The sequence below is a fragment of the Pantherophis guttatus genome, chromosome 5 (genome assembly GCF_059756535.1).
Source record: "Pantherophis guttatus breed Tessera chromosome 5, ASM5975653v1, whole genome shotgun sequence".
NCBI lineage: Eukaryota > Metazoa > Chordata > Lepidosauria > Squamata > Colubridae > Pantherophis > Pantherophis guttatus.
The window spans coordinates 94,110,294-94,129,825 of record NC_142067.1 but is presented as its reverse complement, the minus strand read 5'-3'; the positions used below and the strand labels follow the sequence as shown (position 1 = coordinate 94,129,825).

The following is a 19,532-nucleotide window of genomic DNA, read 5'->3' as shown; positions in this document are numbered from 1 at the left end:
ATCTTCTTGGTAGGTTTTGTTTCCTGTTTTGTAGTTTAAAATTTGGGATTCCTTTAATGATTGGTCGGCCATTTGGGAGTATTAGGTGGATAAGATGGCCGCCATGAAAAAGGCGGGAAACTATCGCCATCTTCAGTGTTGTTTTTGTAGTCAGGGGTTGACTTTCTTACCTTGGATTTTTCTTGTTTATTATGTTCGTTATCTGCTGCTGTTCCGTGATTGTTTATCATGCTGCGGATTTTCACAAGCAGATTTGATTTATCTGTAGTTGTTTCTATTAATTCTAGTATTTTTCTTTTTACTTCACCTTCTTTGTTTGAGGTTGAGGGGGTTTCTTCTGTTCCAGCTAGTGGCTGTTTGTATTGTGTTAGCAGTTCATTTTCTTGTAATGGTATGTGTTTCTTCATGTCTTCAATTAGTGTGTTTTTGTCAGGAGTCAGCTGGGCTGCCATTCTTTTTGTTATATATCTAGTGGCACGTCTTCTTTGTCTTTTTGTGATTCTTGCATTTTTATTTTTGGTTGGGCCTACCAAACTATCCTCTTGCTACCAATTTGTTACTTGTTTAATTATTCAGGTCAGACCCAATATAAAAGACTGAAGCCTTTCTTATAACAAAGGTATTTATTTCTTGTCTTTCTCAGGATTACATTTGGACAGCTGAGGTTCTGACAGGAGCAACGACTTATATACAGAGGAGGCAGGGCAAAAGGTAAGTAGGAACCAATGAAAAGGATCATAATGACATCACACAATAACATATATACAAATATACATATTTACAGAGAACAAGTTAGGTATTTTCAATTGTAACACAATTAAAGCTGGACTTTTGGCTAAACTCTTTAAGTCTTCATATCCCAAGTTCCCAAATGACCACTTAGGATGTCCCTCCACCCCATCTAATAATATGGGTATTTTGTGGCTCACCAGATGTCACATAGTTCTCCCATGGCATTATTACCTTATAATAAACATGTGGTAGGGACATTTTGGTGGGATTATTTATCTACTGTGTTTCCCCAAAAATAAGACCTTGTCTTATATTTTTTTGAACCCTGAAATAAGCGCTTAGCCTTATTACCATGTACTCAAAAGCCCGATTGGGCTTATTATCAGGGGATGTCTTATTTTGGGGGAAACAGGATATTTACTCCATAAATTTGTATAGTGCTATCCCACATATATGATTGTGGGTAGTGTGCAAAATTAAAAACAAAAACAATACAACAAAATAACTAAAAACATAGCAGCAAAAATAAGTAAAAACATGAAAAGCAATTAAAAAACATGAAAAAAAAATCTATGGGAGAGCGCACTCAGTGTCCCTAGCAAGACAGCTATTTTTCCAGCTCCATGGCCACATTACCAGATCCCCAGGTCAGATGACAAAGCCACATTTTCAGGCCCTTCTAGAGAGTCCACTAAAACTAAGGCCAATCTGATTAACAAATATACCTCAGGAAAAGAGTACTTCTCAGTTAAACATTTCATATTCAGAACACTGAAATGACTGGGTATATTCTGATGCTGTTCCAATCATTTTGGAATAATTTTAAAAGACTTTGTTAGATTGGAGCCAGCTGTTTTGAGTTTGAATTGTTTTGATTTTGAATTATTTTTGCTCATCCTTAGTTTAATTTATTCTCACACTCCATCTCTCCATTGCTACTTCATATTCATTCATTCATTCATTCGTTCGTTCGTTCATTCATTCATTCATTCATTCATTCTTCATTCATCTTGGCTTTTTGAGACTGATTTTGATCTGTTTTGTTCATCCCAGATTTACTTTCTAGTCTGTTTTCATATTCCACCTCTACATTACTGCTTCATCTCACTCACTATTTCATTAGGATGTTTTTTTGGGGAGACTGATTTTCATAGATGCTCCCACATTTCTAGTCATGTGAAATTTTATAGTCACAACCAGATTCACATGAACCTGGTATCAGTGGTGAAAGGGTCAGGGAGGCTCTACATTTAACCTTACTTTGAAAGTTATATCCTGCTTCTCACTTTCTCTGTGCTCTTATAACTGCTGAAACAAGGAGAGAGATTTTCCATATTTGCATATTCTCCACAGAAGGTGGCTCTAAATTGTCTGAGGAGTCTCCGCGGTAGAAGAGACTCCTTGCTGAGAAACAATGCTGAACATAATGACAGCAGGAGTTGGAAAAAAGCTTCATTTTGCTTTTTATGCAATTTGTTCATCTGTCTTTGAGGTTTATTATGAATATTAAAATATTAATGTGAAATAAAGAAAGCAGTGCCCATTATTTTATTTTCTTTTTCCTATTACCTAAATGTATTTGCTGGTGATGTGATATAGTTCTGGCTAACGGTTATGTTCTAATTTCAATGTTTGGGAATCCTATTTTGCCTTCAATCAGTTTTCCTCCCAGGTAAGTGCAAATAGAATGGATGCTTTAGATTAGTTGGCTATCATTGTTTGTTACATTCCAGCAAGCAAAATACACATTCTGATACCACCAAGAATGCATAGCATAATGAATGGCCTATTTGAAGTGGCTTTGAAAGTAATCCATAGGAAAATCTATAGGCTTCTGTCCTGAGATAACCAGCAAGATAACTTGCATGACCTAAAATTTGCAAGGTGTTTGCAAAATATTGTTGTAAATATTATTATTTAATGTATGGAGAAAAGGAAGAGAACATAAGGAAATCATTCATCTGAATTATTACTAAGTTCCTAAAATTCTTCCAGAAGCGTGTCCTTGGGTGAATATAAGTATAAGTGCTTCATCAGTCTCAAGTCCCTTGTGCCTGTAACAGAACTTAAGTCCAGCCTACCTTGAATTCTGTTGACTCTTTTTTTAAAAAAATAAATAAATTTTTATTTGTTTAAAAGTACAAACAAAACAGAACTAGTGACAACAAAACATACAGAACAAAACATGTAAACAAAGATTTCAAATATACATTTTGTCAAATATATATTGTCAAATAAACAACAGTAATGTATGTTCTTATTTGTGTTTTGACTCTTCCCTGTTCGATCTTACTCATATATCTGACTCTTATCTACTGCCAATTTGCTTTGACCATTGGTAGTTTAAATACTTTTAGGGAGTGTTAGCAAGCAATACAGGGGTGGGTTCTAGTTACCTTTATACTGGTACTCAATGGGGCCGCACGCGCATGTGCTTCTGCACAAGCGCAGAAGCATTTTCATGATGCCAGGGTCAGTGGGTGGGGCCTCCTGCTGGTTTTACTACCGGTTCTATAGAACTGGTGCGAACCAGGGGCAACCCACCACTGAAGCAATATACCTGTATTCATTGGTTGCTTCCTGATTTCTTGTACCTGATATTCATAACAGAAAGGATGACTTAATAATTTACGGTACTTATAGTGAATGAGCAAGCAAGCTGCTACTACCTCATATACGCTGACAGCCTCTCGCTTCTTAGTTTCAATCTACATTCATTCATCTCATTCACATATCCTACAACTGCAAGAAGAATAGTTGAATGCCTAGGTCGTGTATGGACTGATAATCTTTTTTTTTGCTAGAGGTGAATGAGTTTTGTCTTCAAAACAACTGAAGAAGAATTCTGTGGGGAAAAAAGAATAAGAAGTAGTGCACCGAGGTGGGGGAGAATGAGTGAGCCATGGTTCTTCTCCAACCTCTGATGAACGTTGGGAGTTTTAGGGCAAAGTTATTTTTCAGGTAACGAATTGGCACAGAGATAATTTCCATTTCAAGAGTTGTTTGGTCTCTAGAAAAATAGGAAAAAGTTAGCTAAAGTTTAACTTCTTGACTTTTAGTTTTAATTATTTGTCTCTATATAAGCTAATCTTTTGGAATTTTGTGTAAATTGTTTTCAGGCCCAGGAGGTAAGGAAAAGTGGCTGATTTCCCTAGTCACCCACCTGAAGTGGCCTATAAATTTATCTTTTTTGTTTTATTGGCAGATAACGAATAACAAATTCTCTTTATCATATGCCAGGGATAGGGAGAGAGACACTAAGTAAGGCATCTCTCTGAAATATGGGTGGTGGCAGCAATAACTACTAAGGCTCCTAGCAAGGCAAGCATTGGAGCTATGGCATAGAGCACGGGTGTCAAACTCACGGCATCATGATGTTGTCATGTGATGTTTCACGGGGTGGATGTGGCCTATGTGTGGCGCATCTGGCTCGTGGGCTGCCAGTTTGACATCCCTGGTATAGAGCATTTCTAGAGTTTAAAACTTCCAGCCTTTCACTCAAGGCTGGATCTTTGCTACAACAATGTTAATTCTAATATAGCCAGGGTAACTTAAATGAATCTTTATTTCTTGAGAAAGTTGGCAAGTAATTCTGCTAACGTACAGCTAGTCCTTGACATTACCATTTGTTTAGTTACTGTTTGAAGTTACAATGAGACTGAAAAAAGTGACCATTTTTCACACTTATGTCAGTTGCAGCATCCCCATGTCAGATGATCAAAATTCAGATGCTTGGCAACTGGCATGTATTTATGATGGTTGCAGTTTCTCAGGATCACGTGATTTCCTTTTGTGACCTTCTGGCAAGCAAAGTCAATGGGGAAGCTAGATTCACTTTAACTTTTGAAGAGCCCTGGTAGCGCAGCAGACTAAAGCACTGTTATTAACATCAGTTGCCTGCAATTACTGCATCAGCTGCCTGCAAGTACTGCAAAGTTCAAATCTCACCAGGCTCAAGGTTGACTCAGCCTTCCATCCTTTCTAAGGTAGGTAAAATGAGGACCCAGATTGTGGGGGCAATAAGCTGACTTTGTATAAATATACAAAAGTATGAAGGCTATTGCTTAAAGCATTGTAAGCCGCCCTGAGTCTTCGGAGAAGGGGGGCATATAAATCAAATAAAAAAAAAAAAACAACTGGGTCACTAACTTATCAAGTGTGGTGATTCACTTAACAACTGTGGCAAGAAAGGTCGTAAACTGGGGCAAAACTCACTTAACAACTGACTTGCTTAGCAACAGAAATTTTGGCCTCAATTGGGTTCATAAGTCGAAGCACTACCTGTATAAGTATAATAGCAATAGAATTTGTGGTGTGGTTTTTTTTTATCCTGCTTATTTGTTTTCACTTTAGTTTGCTGAAGAACAGGTAAGGGATAAGCTGTCTGTCCCCTGACTTGTAATGTGTCTTTGATATTGAATGCCTTGTCCCCATTTCAAAGCTTAGCAGCTTTCATAACGCCCCTTTATGCGGCTTCCCTTCTGCCATGCCGTGAGGGGGCAACGAGAGCCCTGCTGGTAGAAGAGTAACAGGAGTGGGCTTGCTCTGGCAGCAGCTCTAAAAATGATCTTAATGGGTGGCTGTTCTGATAGCATGAATTACACCATTTAAACACAAATTAGCAAGGTAATTAAAATGGGAGTTCAGAAGCATGAGCTCATGTTTTTCAGTGCGTCTACATGAGTCAGTATTCTTATTTCTTCTTATTCTATAAATACAGCAAAATACAACAAGGGTGTCTTTTTAAATGCAAGCAATGCTTGTAACTCCATATTCAAATACAACAGCTTGACTGAATCACTTCAGGCAAGGCAAAATGTTACATTCTGGACAGAAGCCAGAATTCATGATAGATTAAACATTTGCTGAGGTAAGGTTTTCTAGTGCAGAATTTTAAAAATCAGGGTGTAAACAAGGGAACAAATATTTATTGGCTTATGTAGTTCTGTCTGCCATATGCAGTATTAAGGCTTTTACTTGTAAAAAATGCAATCTTCTATATTGATTGGCTTCATTAATTGAGGCCATGATTTAAAATGAATTTTATTCCTCTATTATTTTGCTTTTCAAAGTGCATAAAATATGCCCTTAAGAAGCTGAGATAATGCTTAAGTTTTTTTTAAACTAAATAAATTAGATAACGTAAAAAATTTTCAACCAATACAAGTGATAGTAAAAGTATACAATAATAATTGTTCACAAAGTTAATGCATTTCATTTCATTTAAATTTTATTAAGAAACCTACCTACTTAAAAAGTAAAGTATAAAATAAAAATTAAAACAGAAATAAAAAAGTAACAGGGAAAAGAGGAAAAATGGGAATAGCAAAGAAAATATCTAAAAAAATTAAAATTACAAGAAAAAAGTGCTATAGTGCTGTAAAATATTGTGGTTTTGTTTTGCTTAATATTTGACTAGTTTTGTGTGTTGACTAGTTTTATTTCATGAATAAAAATAAAAGCGGTTGCAGAAATTCTGATTCCTGACTAATTTAGCCAAATGAGTCCCTTCTTCATTGCCTCCTAAACTAGCAGAACGGAGAAAAAACAAAAGTTAAGGTAGCTAGATCTGCTATTGTCCTCTATAATTTGAGTACCATTCATGAATCAAATAATACCGTATGTTCCAAATATTTCTCTCAATTACTTTGCATGCCTCCCATTGATCGTGTTTTCTCCTGTGCTGAATCCATTAAATTTATTTTTTACTGAAAATGAGATAAAATATGAATATACAACATAGAAAATACAACATAGAATCACAATAAACTCATCCTTGTACAATATAATTTATTACTCTTATTAAAAACATACCTATTAGGCCTGTACTACTTTGTCTTTCCCATATAACTTTAACAGCAGCCTAGAGTAATAAATCCTTCTATATTAGAATTAACATACACTATAAAACAAGACTAATGTATTGAGAATTATTTTTACTTAGTACAATGTTTTTCAAACTTGGCAATTTTAAGATGTGTGGACTTCAACTCACAAAATTTTCCAGCTAGCATGCACACAATATGTGTTACTGGCAGCAAGATAAACAATTGCAACAACTAGAATCAAAACAACTGACAGAGAAAACTATGTGAACAAAAAGTAACATGAACCAAATTACTTATAAACAATTAATGACTTCTTAGAACAGTTTCTGTTTTTTTTTTTCTTCTATTTTTCTCTCATTCATTATTTCTTCCTAAGAAGCAAGAAAAAAAAGTTATAACCTGGTTGTGCTTTAGTTTTCTCTTCTGGCTGGGAAAGAAGAAGCAGGAGAAGGTGAAAGCAAGGTTTTTAGGCATTTCAGTATTTGCAGTGATTCGCATCCTCTGCCATGTTCATTATTTTTCCACACAAATGAGAATTCCAATTTGAGCAGGTTTGTCTCTCTACTACTTCCCTAAACAGAGGCCTCAAATCATGGGACCTTGTAGAAGTTTAAAGTCTTTTCCATGTTGCAATTTTCATTTCTCATTCAGCCTTTCTTTGTCCAATCAAAACTTACTATTCAGAGCCAATATAGGGAACAAACACCTTTCTTACTCTTATCTTTACTCTGGCTTAAACAGACTTCAGCTTTTAATATGTGGGAGGGCAGTATATATGTAGTATTGATCAATTTCTTTTAAGGAATGAAGAAATGTTGTCTTCATTATTCAAAATCATAGAATATTCATATAGATATTATGTAGTCTTAGAAAGATGGATCATAAATGACAGGTGCTAATTTGAAGCTAGAATTGTGCACTTTACCCACCCAATATCTGACCTTCATGGGGGTCAAGTAAACCTTTCTAAGCTGAAACAGCAAACTTTTTATGCAGATCTAGAGGAAAATTTAAGTTATTGTTATGTCAGTTATCATTTTATGTTCTACTCACCAGTCTTTATTTTAGCTGATGTTTTACCAACATCACAATTGGAAGATTTAATAATATTCCTTTTCAATATTCCAGTATTTTGGTGCTGCCTGATGGAGAAAATAGAATCCATTATCTGTGTTTTTCCTCCCTGCCAGGTTTATATATATATTTCTACAAGAATTTAAACATGCTCTAATATTAATTAATTCCATGAGAATTCAGAAAAGGAAATTATTGTTTTCCTCTTATTTGACACTTGATGATGATTTCCAAAAGATTACAAAATTCTGTTAAATTAACCACTGCCCTCTGTCATGTAATAATTAGAGCTCATTGCTCACTATTTTTATCTACCTTCAATCTACATAATACACAAGTACATGGTCCATCTGCCATGTAGGCAGATTATATAGAAAATTTTGTTGTAGAATTGAACTTATTAATTGCCTATTGTTACATTTTAATTATTTATGATTACAAATGAAAACAATAGTTTATTGTTCCATTTATATTATATTGTTCTTTAAAAAGATCAGGATTCTTTATGCTGTTAACTTGATCAGTATTTGATTCTTATCGTTCCTGAAAGGGATCCCTGAATGATGGTTTCTGCCTGTGTCTGTAAGATCTGATAGAATTGGCTTTCTTTTTGTTTTGTCAATTAAGTAATGCCATCTAGGACAACCCAGAAGGTAGACCTTCTCTGTTACAGCACTTAATCTCTGACTAGCATCTCCCTGGAGATTTGCATAGCCCCCCCATTAAAAAAAAACTTTTCACAACCCTGTAATCTCTTAATTCAGGGTAGAATCGGGGCAACTGGATGGAGCTGAGCATTTACTAGCTGGATGCCCTTCCTGATGTTACACGGAGTTCACAGCAGTTATTTTCTTTGCACCTTAGGAGAGAAACATCTGCCATTACCCAGGATTGAACTCTCAACCTTCTGAGTGGAAGATGAACATCTTCATCACTAGGCCACCACACCTCTTGCATAACCCCCCACATTATTAGCCTTTAAAACAGCATTAAAAACACAGGTATTTTCCCAAGCCTAAGATTAAAGCAATGGTTCCCAATGTGGGGCCCACGCCCCACGGGGGCAATTTGGAAACTTGTTTAAGCCAAGTAAATGGCCTTTTAGGCTTCCTCCGCATGAGTAGGAGTTCACTTTTTGAATAGTAAGAATTATATGTCACGGGGTGTGTGTGTGTGGGCATCATGATTTTAGAGATGCTTAGGTGGGGCATGACCAAAAAAAGGTTGGGAACCACTGGATTAGAACGATTGGAAGCGTTATATCTGTTTTTAGCACTATGGGCCCCTCCAAATGTTGTTTTTAGGTTTTGTTTCACTTTTGTTTTATTCTTTTTATACTGCATGTTAACTGCTCAGAGGTTGGGGATGGCTGGCCTAGAAATTTGAAATATAAAACAAATAAATAAATTCTGGTGTCCAGAGTAACCATATTAGATCTCTGGTCTAACAGCTATTGTGCTGCTGCTTCGTAAACAGTGAAATTGCTAGTGTTAGAGAACTGAAAACCAACTCTGTGTGACAGATGAAAGTTGCTGGGGATAAAATTTTACAAAACTCTACATCAGAAGTGAAATCCAAAGACTGTTATTGATTTATGCTTTTTCGAACTCTTAAAAATGATGTCTTCAATGAGAAAATAGGAGGAAGGCATATTAGGCATGTTGCCTACCTGAGTTATTTATAAAAAATAATAAAGGCAAGATAAAAATAAACAAATAAAATGAATTTAATTCTTTAATCTTTTGGTTTTGGCAGCTTAAATAATGCTGTATCAAAATTGGAGCCATGTTGTCTGAAGTAAGAAAATAATGTCGCACACTTTATGATCAAACAGATAGCAATAACATTATAAACCAGGCTGTTATGTTACAGAAAAGGAACTAAATCAGTTATAGCCTGTGAAATTATTGCAGCTTCTGAAAAAAGATTGCCTTCTAGGCATAACAGCATTTACAGCAATTGGATTGCAAGCTTGAGATGGGTTGTAGGGTAAATGTGTCGTATTAATGTGTTTTCACATTTTCAGTTGAAGCTTGGAGATATGCATACAATATTTCATATTTCTTCGGGGCTCTTATGTATCTTCAGAATTTTGTTTTAAGGGACATTGTGGAAGAAAAATGAGCGGAAAGTTGAGTACCTGATTTTTTTTTTTTTTGCATGTGTTCTCATTGAAAATCAGTACACCAGGTAAGTAGTCAAACATGGGTCATCAAGGGTCAAGGGAACATCTTGCATAAGGTGCCTCTCAATAACATAGATATTAGGTTCTCAGTCTTGTTATAAAAAGCTTTCTTGTTCCGATGTGGATAGAAATTAAGAATATCAGTGCCAGGAAATAAATGTTGGTGCTCATTAGGAAAATTAGAGGGCAGGACAATCAATGGTAGGAAGAAAAAGGCAATATTTGAAGTCCCATTTTATAATGAAAGGTTAGGATTGTCTATGCAGTGAGGTTAGATTAAAGATATGACCTTTATTTGCATTGTTAAAAATGAATAAGATTGTGTGTATTTGTGGCAGCGAAAGAAGGCGAGATTAAAATTAAAGTTGATACAAAATGCTAGAATGAGGGGAGGCTTTGGTTTGCCTAATTGGGAACTTTACTATCAAGCAACAAGTTTGATGTGGATTAAAGAATGTATAACTTTGAGAAATACTAGATTATTGAATTTAGAAGGGCATGATTTGTTGATGGGGTGTGTTGTGGCTCCGATCCCCGAGCCCATCTTATCGGAGGAAGAAGGCTCCGAACATGAAGGAGAGGAGCCGGCCAGGCCTCCCTCTCCAGGCCCCTCCTCTCTGGCAATGCCTCAGGTGTCTGCCGAGGGAGAGGAGATTGACCAGGAGCCAGGTGTCTCCGATGACAGCGATGAGGGGGATAAGTTGTTCCTGGATCCACGCCAACGAAGGCGAGATAAACGTTTGCAGCAGATGAGGAGGCGTGCCAGGGATTAAGCTGAGTCACTGGACCACACCCCACAGGCTATATAAGAGAGTGTGGTGGCCATTTAGACTCTGTGATGGACAAAGCTAACTTCTGGCTAGTCACTTTGTACAACGCCTGATCTGCTGAAGGTTTCATGTTTGAGCTGGACTGTTTTGAAAACTGTGTGTATTAGTTGGTGTTATCTGGTGGAGGAACACTCCCTCTTCTTGTAGTAAAGCACTTGGCAGACGGTTATCGTATTGCTGCCAAGTTCCTGATAACGAACCTTGTGTGTGCCGAGTACTTCTTTAACCCCCGGCTGGCTGTTTGTGTGTGTGTGGGGACGGGGACAGAACAGGGTGGGATGCTTTCTTGTGGTATAAAGGAACAAAAATACAGGGGTATTTTAGAAGACATCAGTTACATGAAGCTTTTTTACTGAATTGGGAGAAGATTAAAAAGCAACATTATTTGAAAATTCCAGTCTGGATATCTACAATAGAAGCATTTTCATATTCAGTAGTATTTAGAAGGGAACAAATTGTTAGATATAATGAATTAATGGATGAAAAGGGTGAACTTAAATCGAAGCAAGAATTGGAGGAACAAGGTCTTAAAATGGATTGGTTTTCTTACTGGCAAATACGTTCTAGACATGAAGAAGATCTTAAGCAAGAAGGTTTTTACAATGTTATGACTAACTTAGATAAGATTTTAATGAGTTCTGATGACTATGTAATTAAAACATTATATGGATATTTGCTAGAGGTAAAATTGGAAGAAGAACAAGTTAAAGAACCAATGATAGCAATGGGGAAAATTTTGGTCATGGTATTGATTTAGAGAAATGGCAAAAATTGTGGTCGCAAAATTATAAAATGACAATGTCTACAACATTGTAGGATAAGGAGAATTTGTATAAGATGTTTTACAGGTGCCATTTACCCCCGACGAGGATAGCCAGAATGTTCAAGAATAAATCGGAGAAATGTTGGAAGTGTCATCAAACTCCAGGATCATACTACCATATGTGGTGGACATGTGTAGAAGCTAAGAGATATTGGACGAAGATACACACGTGGTTGGAAAAAATGATAAACAAACACATTGACTTTAAACCAGAAATATTTTTATTAGGGATTATACCAGAACTATATAATAGAGAATTGCAATATTTAATTGTGAATGTTCTAACAGCGGCTAGAATCGTATTTGCTAAAAATTGGAAAGGAGAGAAGTTACCTACTGAGGAAGAGGTTATTAAGAAAATTATGGAATGTGCTGAAATGAGTAAATTGACATTTGAAATTAGAGAACAGGAAGATAATATTATTTGATATGGGATTTGTCTTATCAATGGATAGACAATAAAACATGGAGATGAAATATGAAATATGAGGTTGATGTAAAGTTAAAATATGTGAAGTTCTTTTTTATGAGAAATAAGCTTTTATCACAAATTGGTACTTTGGAAATGGGATTAAGCACAAAAGAATGTTAACCGATCGACACACTGTCTGTAATTGTTTGTAATTGTTTTGTTTTTGTTTTAAAATAAAAAATTATTTTCAAAAAAAGAAAGATTGTGTGTATTTGTGTGTGTGCATGTGTCTAGAGAAAGAACATAAATCTTGCTCATCTAAGATTATTTAAGTGCTTAATTTCACATTTGTACTCCGGCAATTCATTTCATTTAATAGAGTTTATTAGCAGTAGTACTGATTTTTTTTTAAAAAAAACCTAACTCTTACAATAGTATAAAAAAGACACGCTTTCAGGATTTATCAGCTGTGGTGAAGCAACAGAATTTTCCTTTCTAGCAGAAATAAATTCTAGAACATGTTCATCAAGAAGACCAAGTGCTGTGATGTAGACCATCTATTCTGGATCTGCACAAGCTTGCTATAGCCTTTTATGGGTAAAAGAAACGTCAAGCTGCACTTGTTCTGCAGCCTGCCACAATCCTGAGAGGGAGAGGGATGGTGGTGGTGGTGGTGGGGAGGGGTAAGAGTACTTGTTGAAAAAAAGGGGAAACTGAGGGGGGGGGAGACCAGACAAACAGGAAGCAGAGGTGTGAGCCAGTTTAATCTGGTCACTTCAAGGACTTTGGGGCACTCAGGACCTGGGAATGAAATCTTAACTGCTTCTCAAAGTGTCCTGTTCTCAAAACAGCCAGCTGCCATCCTACCATGATGGACTAATGAAGGGGAGACCACTAAGGGTTTGAAACAAGGTAACAATTTGCATGGATTTTCTTCAGAACTGGCTTTGCTTTTGCTGCATCCAGTTGTTTCTAGTAAAAATATCCTTGTAACCTTCAGATGGAGTCAAGCGTATTTCTTTCCTAGAGAGCCAGCTGGGACAGGGCTGACATTAGGCCTAATGTCTGCAAAACTGGTCAACCCGGAGCCACCAAGCTACCGCATTACAGATATTGTCTCACGAGAGTGACCAAGAGGAGGCTGACACCTGGAGAGAGGAGGCTCCCAGACTCCATGGCTGGACAGAGCCCTTGGAGTAGGCAGGAGAGGCAGAGGTGAGACCTATGTGGTAGATGGGCATCAGCCGGAAAGAAGAATGGGATGAAAGGATTCTCCAGAGTGACCCTCATCCTTTCTTTACTAGAGAGCCAGCTTGGATAGGGTTGACAGGAAGACAGTCTGCACATACTGAGAAGAATATATGTTTTCTTGTCTCTCATAAGACAAGTAATTAAAGAAAAGGATTGGTTGATACTTTGCTCTCCAGCTGCGAGTGAAGAGCTTCCAAGTGAATGGTTAATTCAAAAGCTACCTTTGAAGGCTAGAAATGTGGTAGATTTGGTCTCTCCCTGCCCAGCCTTCCCTAGATGGTTGACCTACAGTTTTAATTGGGAACAGTGAGGTTCCCAGTCTTATCTACCCAAGGGGAATCAGGTTAGTAAGAGCATATTATACGGCCTAACCAGGACTTCATTTATCCAACGGAATAAAATTGTACTACTTGTGAGTCACATTCCTATCTTTTGAATTCATTCCCAACCAGCCCAACTCACTCAATGCATCATGTGGGAAAGCCTAGCCCCAAACATGTGCTGGCTTGGCTTGAATTATGCTTATCTTCATTGGCTACAATATCCAGGCACAATAAAACATGTGCAATGCTGAATAAATCCTTTCTTATGTAAAGGCATACACACGTATGCACAATAGGATCTTCCAGGCAGTAATTTTCAAAATTCTTTGGAGAAGCATTTCTGATTTGGCTTGATTACCGAACTGAATCCCACAAGCCTAGCATGAAACTATATGAATTCAGGGGAAAAAAAGGATAATATAGGGCATCTCTCTCTTCCCAATTTCCTGTTAAAAATTGAGCAGAATCATTTAAATATTCTGCGGCTAGAACATCCTCCTCCATTGTTTTGGAATGCAAAAAAGCTTACCTAGAACACAAGGTCTATGCTTCCCCGAACCTGCTTGTCTGAAGCAGCTGATTCAAGCTGTAAGCATTTTGTGGACAACAGTTGACTGGTAGGGCTGTATGACATATATGGGCAGATCGAGTATCTTCAGCCGCTTGTTGTTTTTAACAAAATAACAAAAGCACTATTGTGGCTTCACACCACAAGCTCTCCCCCTTTTGTCTGTGTGTGCAATGTCAGAAAGTACGTACAAAAGAGGCAGATGTTTTATTCCCCCCCCCATCTGCAGACATCACTGTGGGTGTGGCTTGTTTTGCAGCAAATTTTGAGATCTGTTTTCAGTTTCCAACCTGAGCTACCTGTCCTAGTAATATTTCAGCCTCAGGGAAGAAATTCTCATAAAAGAAGGAAAATTTCAATTGTCAGTTCATTTCATCTACGGCTGAAGTCACTCAACTGTAGAGAGTTGAGAGTCCTCAGACTGGAGGACTAGAGAGAGACAGAGTCCTCAGCTTTATTTATCACTTGACAGCTTTTTGCTTATCTCAAAGAGAAACCTTTTGAACCCCTCTGAAGCCAAATCCTCTGATCCCCCAAACTGAACTGGAGCCCAGCCACTGTGATCTTAAGAAGCCCATCAAGGCCCTCTACTGAGTTAAAACTTGCAATTCAGCTCTTAAGAAGTTGCTAACCTTACAAGAGTTAAACCAAACCAAAATTGCTTGTTGGGATAGGTCTCCTAGCTCAGAAGAGGCAGGTGGTTTCACTTGTTCAACTGGATCTTGGATCAATCCTTTGAACTGGTCTTAGACAACAGCTCCAGAAGTACCATGGTTTCAGGAGACCAGGAAACATGGTGAATAAAAACCAGAAAATAATCCAGATCAATAACTCATTTGTGGTAGTTGTCTATCAAATGTTGTGGCTGCAATTCTATATTTGTTTAATAGAGTTGATTGGTTATTGTCATAAAAATCATTTTCAGCTCCTAGAAATCATAGATAAACATTTGCTATGATGGTCTACCCTTAACCTGGATCTTCCAATGTTGCATTCATCACTACTGTAACCCAATCCATCCACCTTGTTGCTGGTCTTTCTTTCCACCTTTCGCCAAATTGCAGCATTTTCCAGAGAGCCAAGTCTTTATATAATATAATTCATTTAATAAAGTGTGATATATTTCCAAAGAAATACAGTGTATGTATCTATGTACTCCTCCCTCTTTCTTCTTCCTCTGTCCCTCCCTCTCCAGCAATACTGCCTTGTCATTTTTGTAAAATTAATCCGTTACATAAATTTCAGTAGGGCTACTGAATCTGGGCTAGAAAAATCCACATGACTACCAGATGTCAACAAAGTTACATAGAATACTAGTTCTTTTCTGTCATCTAGTAGTTATTAGGATTCTTCCAGCCTAGATCTTCTGGTAATCTGCTAAATGATATTATTATCCTAAATTGCATTTTATTATTTTATATTCACAAACACTAGATAGGAAAATCTAGAAAGAACTGCAGATCTTTGACCAAATTGTGGATTTAATGTTTCATTTCCATAATCAGATACCGCACCAGAAATCATTTTCTTGTTGTTCATTAATATTGGGCTCTTTGTATATATAACTTCAGAAAAAAAGCATGCAAAGTTTATTTACTTACTCAGAAAAATGTTGATAGGCAAATTGATGTATTTTTCCTCTGTTTTCTGTCTTGGGTACAGCAAAGTAATTAGCAAGCGGTAACTTCAAATTACCCAACTCAGGTTCAAGTTGCTGCTTGAGTTACTGGCCATAGGCAATCCAAAGATAACTCACATAACCAGTTTTGTGAAATTCCCAGCCAATTTGAATTCTGCTTGTGTCTCTTAATGCATAAATGTAAGACTTCTCCTTGTCTTCCTTCTCTTTCTTGTTATATTCTATTCTCAAATAACCAAAAAAGAATAGAACGAAAATATGAATTTTATCTTCCTTTTCCAACTCTTACAATTTCCAACTCTTAAACTTCACTTAAAGATGCCAATGCAAAGAATCTGTTTCCCAAACAAAGGTATCACAGATGGTCTCCAGATGAGTTACAATTCTCCTTGACTCATTTAGAGAACCCAATCAGACTCCAAGCATTGTCATGTAGCATTTATAACCTAGCTATGTTTTCTATTTCCCTTTCCTTTCCTTTTCATACCATTAAAAAAAAACCTCTCTCATGCTGTGTTGGTTTGGCAGTGCCAGGGATGGTTTGTTTGAAAGCATTCTTGGCAATTAAGAATCAGCAGACCTAAACTGAATGAGCATTCAGTTTAAAAATTTTTGAGCAGAGATTGTTTAAAAATTGGTGCTGCTGCATTGTGTGAGGAGATCCTTTAAATACTCCAGTGTTTCTTAACCTGGAAAAAGGCTGGTTGGGGAATTCTGGTTGTTGAAGTTCACACTTCATAAAGTTAGTGAGGTTGAGAAACATTGAGATACTCTCTTAGGCTGCAGGAGATACCTACTCTGAAGTCAGTTTCTGTAATGGTTATTTGAATCACAAAAGAGCAATTTCTTTTAAATTCACCACCCATTTGCCACCTGGAAATACTGAAAATATTCATGGCGGAGAGCAAGGTTTTTTCTATTACATGCAGGGGTGAAATCTACTTACCTTCCCTACCGGTTCGGAAGTGCACGCTCCACGCACATCACAGGCAATTTTGGACCCTCTGCGCATGCACAAAGCCTTCTGCACATGTGCAGAGCGTCAAAAACTGGTTACTTCCTGATTAAAACCAGGAAGTAATGACATCCAGGCAGGTGGGCGGAGCTTCATGCTGCCGCCACTACTGGTTCACCGAACCATTCACTGCCACTGCTACCGGTTCGCCCGAACTGGTGCGAACCAGTAGCATTTCACCCCTGTTTACATGGCACTGGATAAACTCCTTTAAGGAGTTGTCATGTGATAGTCTCTACTGCAAGAATTCTGGGCATGTTAATAGGATTTGGAGGAAACATGTCAGCCTGGTGAACACTGTAAAATAGCTGCAAGAGAAACAGATGTCACTTTCATAGGCAATTAACATAATGAGAGTTTCATAACCCATCATTACAAATAGGTTTACACCGGCAGCTCCATGCATCTCCTGCACCAATGCTGGTCCTATATGCTTCACAGTGGAGAACTGTAAAGAGAGTATCTACAGATAAGCTTCTATTGACATAGACAGCTTAATCCCAATGGATATGGCTATTCAAGCGATGTCTGATATTCAGAGGGTGTCAGGGGCATATGCGAAGAGAATGTAAAAAAAAAAGGTCAAGATGACAGCCAGCACTGTACAGGTGGTCCTTGACTAACAGCCATTCATTTAGTGACTGTTCAAAGTTACAACATCACTTTAAAAAGTGGCTTATGACTGTTTTTCACACCTATGACAGTTGTCGCATCCCCATAGTCGTGTGATAAAAGTTCAGATGCTTGGCAACTGGCATGTATTTATGAAGGTTGCAGTGTCCTGGGCTCATCTGATCACCTTTTGTGACCTTCTGACAAGCAAAGTCAATGGGGAAGCCTGATTCACTTAACCGTATTACTAACTCAACAACAGCAGTGATTCACTTAACAACGGTGGCAAGAAAGGTTGTAAAATGGAGCAAAACACACCTAACAACAGTCTTGCTTAGCAATGGAGATTTTGAGCTCAATTGTGGTCATAAGTGAGGGACTAACTTATAAGTGAGCAATTAAAGCCCAATTCCATTTTTGCATGTAAAAAAGGGTGGGGCTTTGATCATGTGGTTTCAGTCAGTATCTTGACTTTACTTACTCTCCCATGCTACTACTTAAACCATAAGCATCTCCCCTCCCCAGCATATGAAACTCATTTAATATCACTAAGGCTTGAGTGAACACGAACAGCGTCTTCTTGTGTGGACTTAGTTTTAGGTAAGTAACTTGTGCCTCACTTTGATTCCTCCCTCCCAATATCACGTGTTCCTCTGTCTTTCTAATGAAATGATCATTTAAAACAGTTGGCAGAATTAAAAACGTAATCCAAAAGATTTTAAAACATATGTGAATGCTAGTATAACTTAATCATTGAATATCTGGCAAAACGATGTTCCTTTGTAGATTTTGAGCAAGTAGGTCTTAAAAGTATTAGTGGATATATTAGAGCTAAAAGTATGAGTGAATTCCACAGCTTTGGAGCAATAGGTTTCCCTTGTGCTTTTTCCAGTTTAAGAGAAAAGAAAGTTAATTACTTGATTCTTGCACTTCCTTTGATTATTAAGGGCACTATTTTTATCTGTATAATGCAGTAATTATTCCCTTGGGCATAAGAGGAACTTTTCAACTGTGAAGAGAAGCATCTTACATGTATATCAATTGACTTTGACAATTGACTACACTAAAATATTTTTGTATATCGTACTACACACACAGTGCATCTTTTTTGCTTAGGTACTTTAATAAGTAAAAAAAAAAAAGCTAAAACATTCAAATGTTGACTAAAACAACTCCATTTTAATTTTTCCTGAACTGTGGGAATCAGCAAGCAGATGGGCATCAGTGAAAATTAAACTAATAGGCAAGTGAAAAAGGAACAACAGCAATAACTTTATCACCATATGAGAATGTGGTCCAGAATAAGGTGCATATGAGGTCTGCATTGATGCATAGAACTGGGAAGTGATTCATCATGATCAGTCAGGGGCCAGAGAACAGCAATCAGAGATTTTAAAAAGTTAATAGTGAACTGCTATGCAATAAGTCACATTTGACCAGGAACATAGCAGATCAATAATAGGCTGAGGTGAGGTGAGGTGGAAAGCTGTTCGTGAGGGATACAAGAATCATTTCTACAGATCTCTGTTGTAAGATTCCATTAGTTGGACTCTCCACTGTGCTATGTAGCTGGCTTTCCCATCTGGAGCTTCTCCAAACTCACTTGTAGGCAGGTATACAAGCTGGTGCAAGAGAGTAAATGTATACATGAGGGTCTTTTTATTTAACCAACATTAGACTTGATGAAGCCTTATTGTTGCTGAACCTCAATGTCTTGTGTTGCTCACTGTATAAGATTAGGCTACCTTTCCAGAGATTGGCAGCTGCTCCACTGCAAGGTGCAAACCTGTTTGTGTGAGAAAGCAAGGAACATATCCTTGGAGCTAAATTTCCAAGTTTGAAGCACTGCTTTCTGAATCATTAATGCAGCTGCATCTGTTTCTAGGTCTAAGTGGTTGAAAGATGCTCTTGGCCTGTCTCTGAATGCATGTGCAATCAGAGTTACTTGGCTGAAGATATTTCCTGGCAGAAATTCAAATTACAAGGGGTTTTGAAATGAAGCATGCATCTCAAGAACTGGAGGGCTAAGACAAGCATAGTTTTTTCTATCAGATGGCAAACTTAGAAATTGTTTCTGCATTTCTGCACTAATTTGTCATTCAGTATAGACTTACCCAGACATAAAGAGGAACAATTATCTCCTAAAACAAATATTTATTTTTCCAACAAGATACATGATCCAGGAAACTCAAATATACAGCATATAATTTGGAACATTCTGGCTGAAAAGTGGAATATCC

At 37.3% G+C, this 19,532-nt stretch overlaps 1 long non-coding RNA gene across 3 annotated transcripts; it reads right to left on the bottom strand.

Moving 5' to 3' along the window:
- Positions 1-6,508: 6,508 nt before the first annotated feature.
- On the bottom strand, positions 6,509-16,098 carry LOC117673758 (uncharacterized). 3 transcript variants are annotated; one of them, XR_015734531.1, is made up of 3 exons: positions 15,628-16,098; positions 7,614-7,702; positions 6,509-6,931 (listed from the first exon to the last, which is right to left on the bottom strand). It is a non-coding gene; the product is annotated as an uncharacterized LOC117673758 (long non-coding RNA). The 3 variants fall into 3 exon arrangements; XR_004593561.3 differs by lacking the exon at positions 15,628-16,098 and adding an exon at positions 14,659-15,614; XR_004593560.3 differs by lacking the exon at positions 15,628-16,098 and adding an exon at positions 13,988-14,174.
- Between the last annotated feature and the right edge of the window lie 3,434 nt (positions 16,099-19,532).